The sequence below is a fragment of the Physella acuta genome, unplaced genomic scaffold, assembly GCF_028476545.2.
Source record: "Physella acuta isolate Inbredline_101_S28 unplaced genomic scaffold, ASM2847654v3 ptg000266l, whole genome shotgun sequence".
NCBI lineage: Eukaryota > Metazoa > Mollusca > Gastropoda > Physidae > Physella > Physella acuta.
Window position 1 is genome coordinate 22,192 of NW_026731785.1, and position 11,053 is coordinate 33,244.

Consider the following 11,053-nt stretch of genomic DNA (forward strand, 5'->3'; position numbering starts at 1 on the left):
CTTCACTTTAAATTTTTTTTATACCAATCTATGATTTATATTGTTTATTAAAATTTTTATGGTTTAATAAAAATTATAAAAATCCAATAGACATTATGTATTTAGTTTTCTTTTGACAATTAGTAAATGTACCAGTATAGCGTTAATTTGATATGTTGGTTGACAAATATGTCTACAGTTAAACCCAGTGTTTACATGAGTGAAGGGGGTAATGGTTTTGTAAGTAGTACCCACGTTAATTGGTAATGATTTTGTAAGTAGTACCCACGTTAATTGGTAATGGTTTTGTAAGTAGTACCCTTGTTAATCGTGCATTAGAACTATAAGAAGCAAGTCTTTACTAATGGACAGGTTGATATAAATAAAAACCGTAATTTTTTGCCTATTCTGACTTCATTCTAATCATAGCTGCCGTAAAAGAAATTTAAAAAAAAAAACTTAAGCTTGAAAAAGTTTCAAAAATGTAATATTTCAAGAATAAGTAATATAAAAAGTTGAAAATGTAGAGAACTAAAATAGTGTACGTGTGTTCGTGTTTGATAAGGCTGCATTGTTATTTATTTTCGTCAATTCTAAGTTATAACCTGAAGTTTCACTTTTTTAAAACAAGCATTGATTGGCTGTACAGAAACCTCGTGATCTGTAAATCCCACTTTGTAGTCATTTGTTCTTAAAACTTGCCGATGTAATCTTTTAAAAGCATGCGTTGCTTATTTACAGAATGCATGTATTTGCCGTTAGCGATATTCTTATAGCTAAATAAAATGTGAATAAATACTATAAACATTTTTTTCTTGTCGCATTTCAAATGCAGAGCTATTTTTATTTTTATTTTGACGTTAACTTATATAAACTTGTCACATCTAAAATATTTCTTTAAATTTTGAAATCGTTTTACACTTCTGAGAAGTATTTAAACACGAAATAAAATATTAAAATAAAAGTAGCACAAAAATAATAGCAGTACAAATGAAATAAGAGTTAATAAAAATTGTATTACAAAATAGATACCCCAAATATTTCAGAGTACCTTGTCGAATAGCTAGATCTATATCTAAATAGAAATTATGCCTCAAAATCAGAAATCTATTACAAATTCCTCTGCTTCTGTTGCGCAGTATAAACAGAGGTTATGTTTTCGCACCACAAATGGAGATTCCCACTTGTTCCTGAGATTATAAATGCGTGCTTTTTTTTTTGTGTAAAAAACCGCATTAATAAACTAGAAAGAAGCAAAGGCTGACTATAAGTTACATTATTTTTAAATAGACGACGTTTTATGGTCTTTCGTTTGGTAAATTTAGACTTTGTTGTATAATAGGCTAAATACATGGTTTTTTGGTAGTATTTACACATACTCAATTCCAGCTAGACTTGAGAAGGTTAAAGGCGAAGAGAATAAATCAAGCTCAGGAACTGGGAAGTAGAGAATCTAACACGAATCAAGCACTTCAGGTAAAATCTAATCTAGATTTACATCTACTAGATCTAGTAGATAAAAGATCGAGGTTTTAAAAATGCTTTGCCGCTTAATTAATAGTGGAACTTTTCATTTTAGCAAGTGACATTTGCCTGACTTTATGAAAAGAGTGTTTTTGGTTCGTTCTGCTACTTTTGTACCAGTAGGGTCGGATTCTTATTGAAATGACATACCCTATGTTGTTATAGATAGATCTAGACTAGATTCTATCGAAAATGACAAAAGACGTTTGGAATCTTTAGGTCACGTTAAAACTAGTCTAATTAATACTTCGCGTAAGGTCAATAACCACACAAACTGACCACAAACTCAATCCTGACATCACTCGTGTCAAACACAATCTCATGGTCCAAGTTGACACATAATACTTTATGGTGTTAGAAATCCCTTCCAACATTAAGAACGTAGAAGAAATAAGGTTAGTATTGATACTAGCTAAGGTTATCGATTCTAAATGTAAGGCAAGTGATCATTTACTGTCAGCTTTTTTGACGTTGACATATTCGAATAGCACAAATGATATTTTAGGTCCCTGGGCTACTGTTATACACCGTAGTGTGGTATCCAAATATGCTATCATTACTCCAACTCTAACCATACTTCTAATGTTAATTCGCAGAGCTATAGAACGTAAATTATAAGTTAGATGCAAATTATGTATTCGCTGATCCTGAAACAAATGAGTGCAAAAAACAATCTTAGTTACAAACTTGCTGAAAAGGATTTCAAATTTTGAGCAGAGCCAAAGCACTACACGACGATATAAAGTAGTGACCACATACATAACCCATACTTAAACTAATACTCGGAACAGATGAAGTAGAGCTAATATGTTCCTGTGACCCTTGCATATACAGTGACAGTGAGATCAGTTTTACAAACTCTAACAAAGGTTAGGTACTCATCACAGCTGAATGGACTCAATGACGTCATACTTACAACAGCCTGGGATCCGGGCTCGAGACTTTCAACTAGCAGTCGTGCGCTCTACCAGTGGCGTAGCGAGGTCGGGTGTCACCCGGTGCGGCACTTAATGGTGTCACCCCCCCTCCCCCAGAGGCGTAGCGACTCTTCCCGGGGACAAACTTTCAATTTTCGATTTGCACCCCCCCCCCCTCTCAAATTTTTCTCTATTTATTTTTTACTATTTTTTGCCTTGGTGTCCCCCCCCCCTGAATGGTGTCACCCGGTGCGGTCCGCCCCCCGCCCCCCCCCCCCCTCGCTACGCCTCTGCGCTCTACTTCCCCACCACGATGCATGTTTAGTTTAAGTTTATTTTGAATATGTCGACATGGACCCAATCTTGAGTGCACATTGAAAAATCTGGAAATCCAGTCACGAACTTATACTCTTATTTCAGCACCCGGTCCCAGAGAAATCAGACCACCGGTATGACGTGCTTTAGAGCCATGACCTGCGCGGTGGTTCTTCTCCTGGCGCCAGCACTGAGCCTTCAAGCGACGCATGCAGCCCAACACGACGACGTGGGGAACTCTATAGACCAAAGCGGAACAATCCGGTTCGCTGACGTAGTCCAAGACTATGTGTATCGGTCGGGCGCCGCTTCCGATGATTTGAATGAAGGGGCTATTGGTCCAATGAACAGTTTAGCTGCCTGTATAGCTGAGTCCTCCATGGGGGCTGGTTTCGCTTCAAGTGAGTACTTCACTAAAGGCGAGGAGTAGATAACTGTGTGTGTGTGTAAATTGGTGTGAAGGCGTGAGAGTGGGGTGTGACATGTGCAGGGGTGGACTGGCTGTGTCCTAGACTCCCGGGAAAGTTTAAAAGGGACCCCCCCGACCCCAGAGGGAAATTTTTATTGTGCGTTTTGTTCCATTTAATACTGAATTTTACGCATGGGTATGAAGGAATGGAAATAGTTTAGCGGTGAAATACAAATATTTTTAAAAATCAAAGCACTAATAGGACTTTCACAGCACCTACCGTGCCTACCGGGATTTTTTCCGGAGGGCCCACCAGGATTTTTCCGGTAGACCCGCGGGCCAGTCCACCACAAGCCATGCGCGCCCACAAGTACACTTGTATGTAGATTATTGGTAGTGAATCAATCTAAAGCCATCATCATCATCATTAATGTAGACCACTTGTGGAGCATTGGAACGCAACCACACTTCTCCATCGCACTCGGTTCTGGGCAATTCCTCCAAGTTGGGGCCACGCAGAGGCGTAGCGAGGGGGGGGGGGGGGGGGGGGCGGGGGGGGACATATGTCCCCGGGCGCCGACATTAAGGGCGCCAAAATGGGTTGGAAAAACATATTGAAAGTTTGAGGGGGGTGCAAATTGAAAGTTTGAGGAGGAGGGGGGGGGGTGCAAATCAAAAGTTTGAGAGTGGGGTGCAAATCGAAAGTTTGTGCCCGGGCGCCGGCGAGGGTCGCTACGACTCAATGGGGCCACGTAACTAGTGCCATACATATAAACTTATTATTTTCCCCATTCCTCTATTTGTTACATACATACGTTTTTGTTGTTTCTTTGTGTAGGTCTAACCCAGAAAGTAAAAGAACAGAGGGACGACTTTGATGCAGCGTTGAATGCGGTAAGGCATTTTTCAAAGAGAACTTTTTATCAATAAACCAGCGACTACATAGAACAGTCCACCACATTACAACTAACTACATAGAACAATCCACCACATTACCAGCGACTACATAGAACAATCCACCACATTACCAGCGACTACATAGAACAATCCACCACATTACCAGCGACTACATTGAACAATCCACCACATTACCAGCGACTACATAGAACAATCCACCACATTACCAGCGACTACATAGAACAATCCACCACATTACCAGCGACTACATAGAAGAATCCACCACATTACCAGCGACTACATAGAACAATCCACCACATTACCAGCGACTACATTGAACAATCCACCACATTACCAGCGACTACATAGAACAATCCACCACATTACCACTGACTACATAGAACAATCCACCACATTACAACTAACTACATAGAACAATCCACCATATTACCAGCGACTACATAGAACAATCCACCACATTACCAGCAACTACATAGAACAATCCACCACATTACCAGCGACTATATAGAACAATCCACCACATTACCACTCCCTACATAGAACAATCCACCACATTACCAGCGACTACATTGAACAATCCACCACATTACCAGCGACTACATAGAACAATCCACCACATTACCAGCGACTGCATAGAACAATCCACCACATTACCAGCGACTACATTGAACAATCCACCACATTACAAGCGACTACATAGAACAATCCACCACATTACCACTGACTACATAGAACAATCCACCACATTACCAGCGACTGCATAGAACAATCCACCACATTACTTCTGCCTACATAGAACAATCCACCACATTTCCACTAGCTATATAGAACAATCCACCACATTACCACCGACTACATAGAACAATCCACCACATTACCACTGACTACATAGAACAATCCACCACATTACTTCTGCTTACATAAAACAATCCACCACATTACCAGCGACTACATAGAACAATCCACCACATTACCAGCGACTACATAGAACAATCCACCACATTACCAGCGACTACACAGAACAATCCACCAAATTACCAGCGACTACATAGAACAATCCACCACATTACCAGCGACTACATAGAACAATCCACCACATTACCAGCGACTACATAGAACAATCCACCACATTACCAGCGACTACATAGAACAATTCACCACATTACCAGCGACTACATAGAACAATCCACCACATTACAACTGCCTACATAGAACAATCCACCACATTACCAGCGACTACATAGAACAATCCACCACATTACCAGCGACTACATAGAACAATCCACCACATTACCATCGACTACATAGAACAATCCACCACATTACCAGCGACTACATAGAACAATCCACCACATTACCAGCGACTACATAGAACAATCCACCACATTACCGGCGACTACATAGAACAATCCACCATATTACCACTGGCTACATAGAACAATCCACCACATTACCAGCGACTACATAGAACAATCCATCACATTACCAGCGACTACATAGAACAATTCACCACATTACCAGCGACTACATAGAACAATCCACCACATTACAACTGCCTACATAGAACAATCCACCACATTACAACTGCCTACATAGAACAATCCACCACATTACCACTGCTTACATTGAACAATCCACCACATTACCACTGCCTACATAGAACAATCCACCACATTTCAGGCCGCGGCCCACTCTGCGGGATATGTCGTCGCTGTTCTCATCGGTATCTTCCTTGTGCTGGTGTTCCCTTTCTTCTCCTGCTACATCTTCATCAAGATGATCGAAGCTGGACCCGACAACCTCCTCAGCAGGATGGGGGAAAAGTTTACTTGCTGTGTTCTGGCGGCTTGTGTCATCTTTTTATGGCAAGTCCCCGCTTTGTTGTTACGCTTGGTTTTTTTTAAACGGGGTTTACTGAAACGTAAGTAACTGCTGTGTGCTGACGAAGACCTTAGATATGAACGCCCGTTGCGGATGCAACTACCATTGTTTGTTTTTATTCAAAGCTTCTTGTAAAAACTTACTCACTGGAGCTACTGTTTTGTTAGGTTTATTTTTTAGCTCAGAGCTTAACATGTGTGACAGTGTCGAGCTTATTAAGGGGATACTATAAATGACTAATTTAAGTGATAAACATTAGTGACTAACCTAAGAGAATAACGTATATAACTAGCATTAGAGACTAATTTAAGTGATTCACATAAAATACCAACATAAGTGACTAATATATATATATGACTGACATAGAGACTAACATTTATGACTAACAAAATGACTAAAACAAGTGGCTTCATTGTTTGACTAATCTCAGTGACTAACATATTTGACAAAAAAAAGTGACTAACTTCAGTGATTGACATAAGTGACTAAAAAGTGAAAACACAAGTGACTTACTTTTATGACAAACAAAAGTGACTAAAATATGTGACTGAAATATGCGACTGAAATATGCGACTGAAATATGCGACTGAAATATGCGACTGAAATATGCGACTGAAATATGCGACTGAAATATGCGACTGAAATATGCGACTGAAATATGCGACTGAAATATGCGACTGAAATATGTGATTAACATATGTGAATATTCGAGTTACTGCGGTGTAGGGTGGAGGTGACACTAAATATAAATGACAAAACTCTCTACAATTAATAAGTTTGTAATCGGAATGATTTACCCACGTAAAAATTATAATATATAAACCGCACCCGCTAGTTTCTAATAACAGTATCTAAACAGTCGTGATACTATTTATATCACAGTATTATTAAACCCTTGACTTGGACCAGGATTTGAACTCGAGTCTTTCAGGTTATCAGCCTAGCGCTCTACCTCTTTGGCCACGCGGTCACATAAGTTAGTATAACATCCCTGAGTCCATCCAGCTCTGATGGGTACCTAACTCGTGTTAGGGAAAGTAAAGGTGGCTTGACTAAGTGCTGACCACACATTCCTTTTATATGCCGAGATCAAGGAACGTGAACTATACTTCATCTTTCAAATTTATCGCTAGATCTAAAGGATTATAAACTTTACTTTTATCATTACACCCAGAAAACCTTCAACTGCCCGTCCTATTTGTTCTAGTTGTAGCCTTACACCCAGAAAACATTCAAATTCCCATCCTATTTGTTCTAGTTGTATCCTTACATCCAGAAAACCTTCAACTGCCCGTCCTATTTGTTCTAGTTGTAGCCTTACACCCAGAAAACATTCAAATTCCCATCCTATTTGTTCTAGTTGTATCCTTACATCCAGAAAACCTTCAACTGCCCGTCCTATTTGTTCTAGTTGTAGCCTTACACCCAGAAAACCTTCAAATTCCCGTCCTATTTTTTCCAGTGTTAGCGCCATTTTGATGAAAACAACCAACGACCAGGTCTCAACAAATTTGATCCAATCTTCCCGAGTCGTGTCCAACATGGAGGATTTAAACGGCTACATTGAAATAACGTTAAAGGTTAATATTTTGTTTGGATCAGATGTGTATGCAGATGTGATGTTTTAGAGCTTTAAGAGGAGATTCTGTGCAAATGTTTTAGATCTTTAAGATGAGATTGGTGTGCAGATGTTTTAGAACTTGAAGATGAGATTTGTATGTAGATGTTTTAGAACTTTAAGATGGGATTTGTGTGTAGATGTTTTAGAACTTTAAGATGAGATTTGTATGTAGATGTTTTAGAACTTTAAGATGAGATTTGTATGTAGATGTTTTAGAATTTTAAGATGAGATTTGTGTGTGTAGATGTTTTAGAATTTTAAGATGAGATTTGTGTGTGTAGATGTTTTAGAATTTTAAGATGAGATTTGTATGCAGATATGTCAGAAGCCATATGCGTTTTGCGTACTGAGTTGTCAGAATTTTTCCTACGCTCGGAAAGATATTATAATGCTAAATTCTTTGTCGGATAATACCTCTTAAAAAACCATTTGGGAAGGAAATTAACATCCACGACAATGTTACTGAACGAAATTCAATATAACAAAAAAAAACTTCTTTAAAGAAGATGAAACGCTAATTAGAACGCACGCACATTTAAAAACTTATTTGATTGGTGAATGTTGTTTATTTTGTGTATTGTATTTGTAGGTGAAATACCATCTAAAAGGTAAAATACCCCAGCATACAAAACAGTTCACGAACGCCAATAGATTCTTTAGAAATCCCATTAGAATGAATTCAGTGACATTAAATATGCAATAACTTACTTTTGTGCCGGTAGTTTCAGTGCGTGAAAAGCCTTCATTTAATTATGCCCATAGAACTTTAAAAAGAGAGTGCATGGTTATAGTGTCTTTATTTTAGACATTCTGGATATCAGAGACATATACTAATTTCCACTGTAATCTACGTGTATTTAATGTGTAATCTATTCTGATCGGAGTTATTGAACTTGGGACAACATGAGTTGCTGTCCCCCACTCAATGACGATGGTCAAAATAATTTTATAAGATAGAGAAATATGATATTTACACATACAAATAAATGTATTGTAAACAAATATTGTAAAAAGATACACAAATAGCGAAAAGCGGGCAAAAAATTTCAATACGTTGATCCTAGTAACGTGTTAGCATGAGGGATAAGAGTGAATTGCCTAAACAAACGACTTTTCGTCGTTCAATTTTCTTTTCATCATCATCTTTTGCCGTTCGTGTCCAAGAAACATGTGGCAGATGAAGTAGAATTCATCTGTTTCAAAGACATCGGCATACAAAGGGATAGTGTGGTCAGCACTATGCCCAGCCGCCTTTATTTCCCTAAAGTGAGTTAGGTGGACTCAGGGAAGTTCTACTAACTTGTACTCAGACTCGAACTCCAGACTTACGGGTTAGCAGCCTAGAGCTCTATCGCTAGGCCATTCCGTCGCTAAATTTTCTTTTTAAAGCGTCTTAAAACATTCAAATTTCCAGCAGTAATGTAGTATATCTGCAGAAAGCAATTGAATGAAATTGTCCTGTTTCACATAACAATTTGATGAAATTGTCCTGTTTCACATAGCCATTTGATGAAATTGTCCTGTTTCACATTCGTGTCATTATTTTCCCCCAGCAAGTGAGCGCTCTGGTCAGGTCCAAATGTGAGTTTACAGCAAACGTTTTAACCGGTTATTTCGACGGTGAGTCACTGCTCAACTAATTGCTCACGAATAATAATTTATCTTTACTGTATGTACCATGTTTTTTGTACAAATCTTACGTTTTACACCTCACTGATATGGAAAAAACATAATTTTGCAATCTTGTCCGTATGTCTGTGTGTCTGTCTGTCTGTCTGTCTGTCTGTCTGTGTGTAAACACGATAACTTGAGTAACGTTGCAGCTAGGTTGATGAAATTTCATATATAAGTATTTTATCAAAGTCGTAGATCCGTATCAACTTTTGAGCGATTTCCGATAACCGGAAGTGGTACTTTTTCTACTTTGAATTTTTCAAAAAACCTATAACTTGAGTACTATTTCAGATAGATAAATGAAATTTCACATGTGAGTAAAAGATCTAATTCTCTACCTTCTATCAAATTTTGAGTAATTTCCGTTGCCAGGAAGTACTAATTTACGCTATTTCCGATTTCTCAAAAACGCATGTAAATTTATAAAGTACTAATAATATTGCGCACTATTATGCACATCTTTATTTGGCGTTCGCTTGGTGCGCAATTCTTTTTTCTATGAGATTCTATTCTATTTTTAAAAGTTTAAGTTATTTAAAAAATCATATCTATATTCCAAGTTATATAAGAATATTCGAGAAAGTTTAGGGGAGATCACTCCCGGTTATTTAATTTAAACTTTATTTCCTAAGGTTTTTGATTCATTATCCTTAAGTTTTTTCCTCTTTTTGTAATGTAAGTTTTTTTTTAATTAGTTTTTTTTTTATATTAAACCTGATATTTGTTTTTTGTATACAGATATACAAGTTCATCTCGGAGAAAAAGTCAAGAACAACTTAGAAAAAGAGTCAGGTTTACAGCAAGTGTACGCTGACATTGAAGGTTTCCATACAGGTATTCGGATCAAATCGTGTCTTGCTGTCAATTATTTTTAGTCTTCAAAATTATGGACAGCTTTGTAAATGAAAATAAGGGAGATACAAATATACAAGGTTTTACGGTAATGCTATTCTAAACCATGTAGGCGGTTGTCGGATGTTAAATCGCAAGACTGCTAACCCGAAAGTCTCGTGTTCGAATCCAGGAAATCAGTCCGTAGGCCTTCCGTGAGTCCACCCAGTTCTGATGGGTACCTTAATCAAGTTAGGGAAAACGTAAGCGGCTGGATATAGTACTGACCACACTATCCGCCGCCGCGAATACTCAAATTTTAAAAACAATTAGTAGTATACAATGGTATACATTCGTCGATTGAGTAGACACTGTATGCAGTGTTTTCTTCCAGACTTTTTTTTCCGGGGGGGGGGGGGGGGGACTTGAATTTTTTCGGGGGGGGGGGGGGGGGGGGGGGGGGTAGAGATGCCTGGAATAAAACTCTGACTGTATGTCTAAATACATTACTGCAAGCTATATCAATTCCTTTAGTAAAAAATCTATGAGAGTACTATCTGCTCTTTCTTAGAGTCTGTTTCATCAAAAAACTTAATTTAATTTAAAATAAGCTTTAGATTGCTTTTATTACTGCTGCTATATAGAAATTCTAATTACATTATAAGGTTTGTAAGTAAATAAGTTAAACCATCTGGCCGTCATTGGGGCAGATGAAGTAGAGTTTTATCTGCTTTTTATGACCCCGGCACGTGAAATATTAGTGTGGCTAGTTCTATACACCAGGCCACCATTGTTTTTCCTAACTTTGGTCAGGTATTCAGTAGTGCTGAGTGGACTCAAGGGGCACTCAACAGAACCAGTGTTTTCTTACAGATTTTTTTTCTCCGAGGGGGGGGGGCACTTGCTATTTTCGGGGGGGGGGGGGGGGGGGAGGGAGGGCCCCCAGACAACATTTTACATTTTCCGGGGGGGGGGGGCAGACAC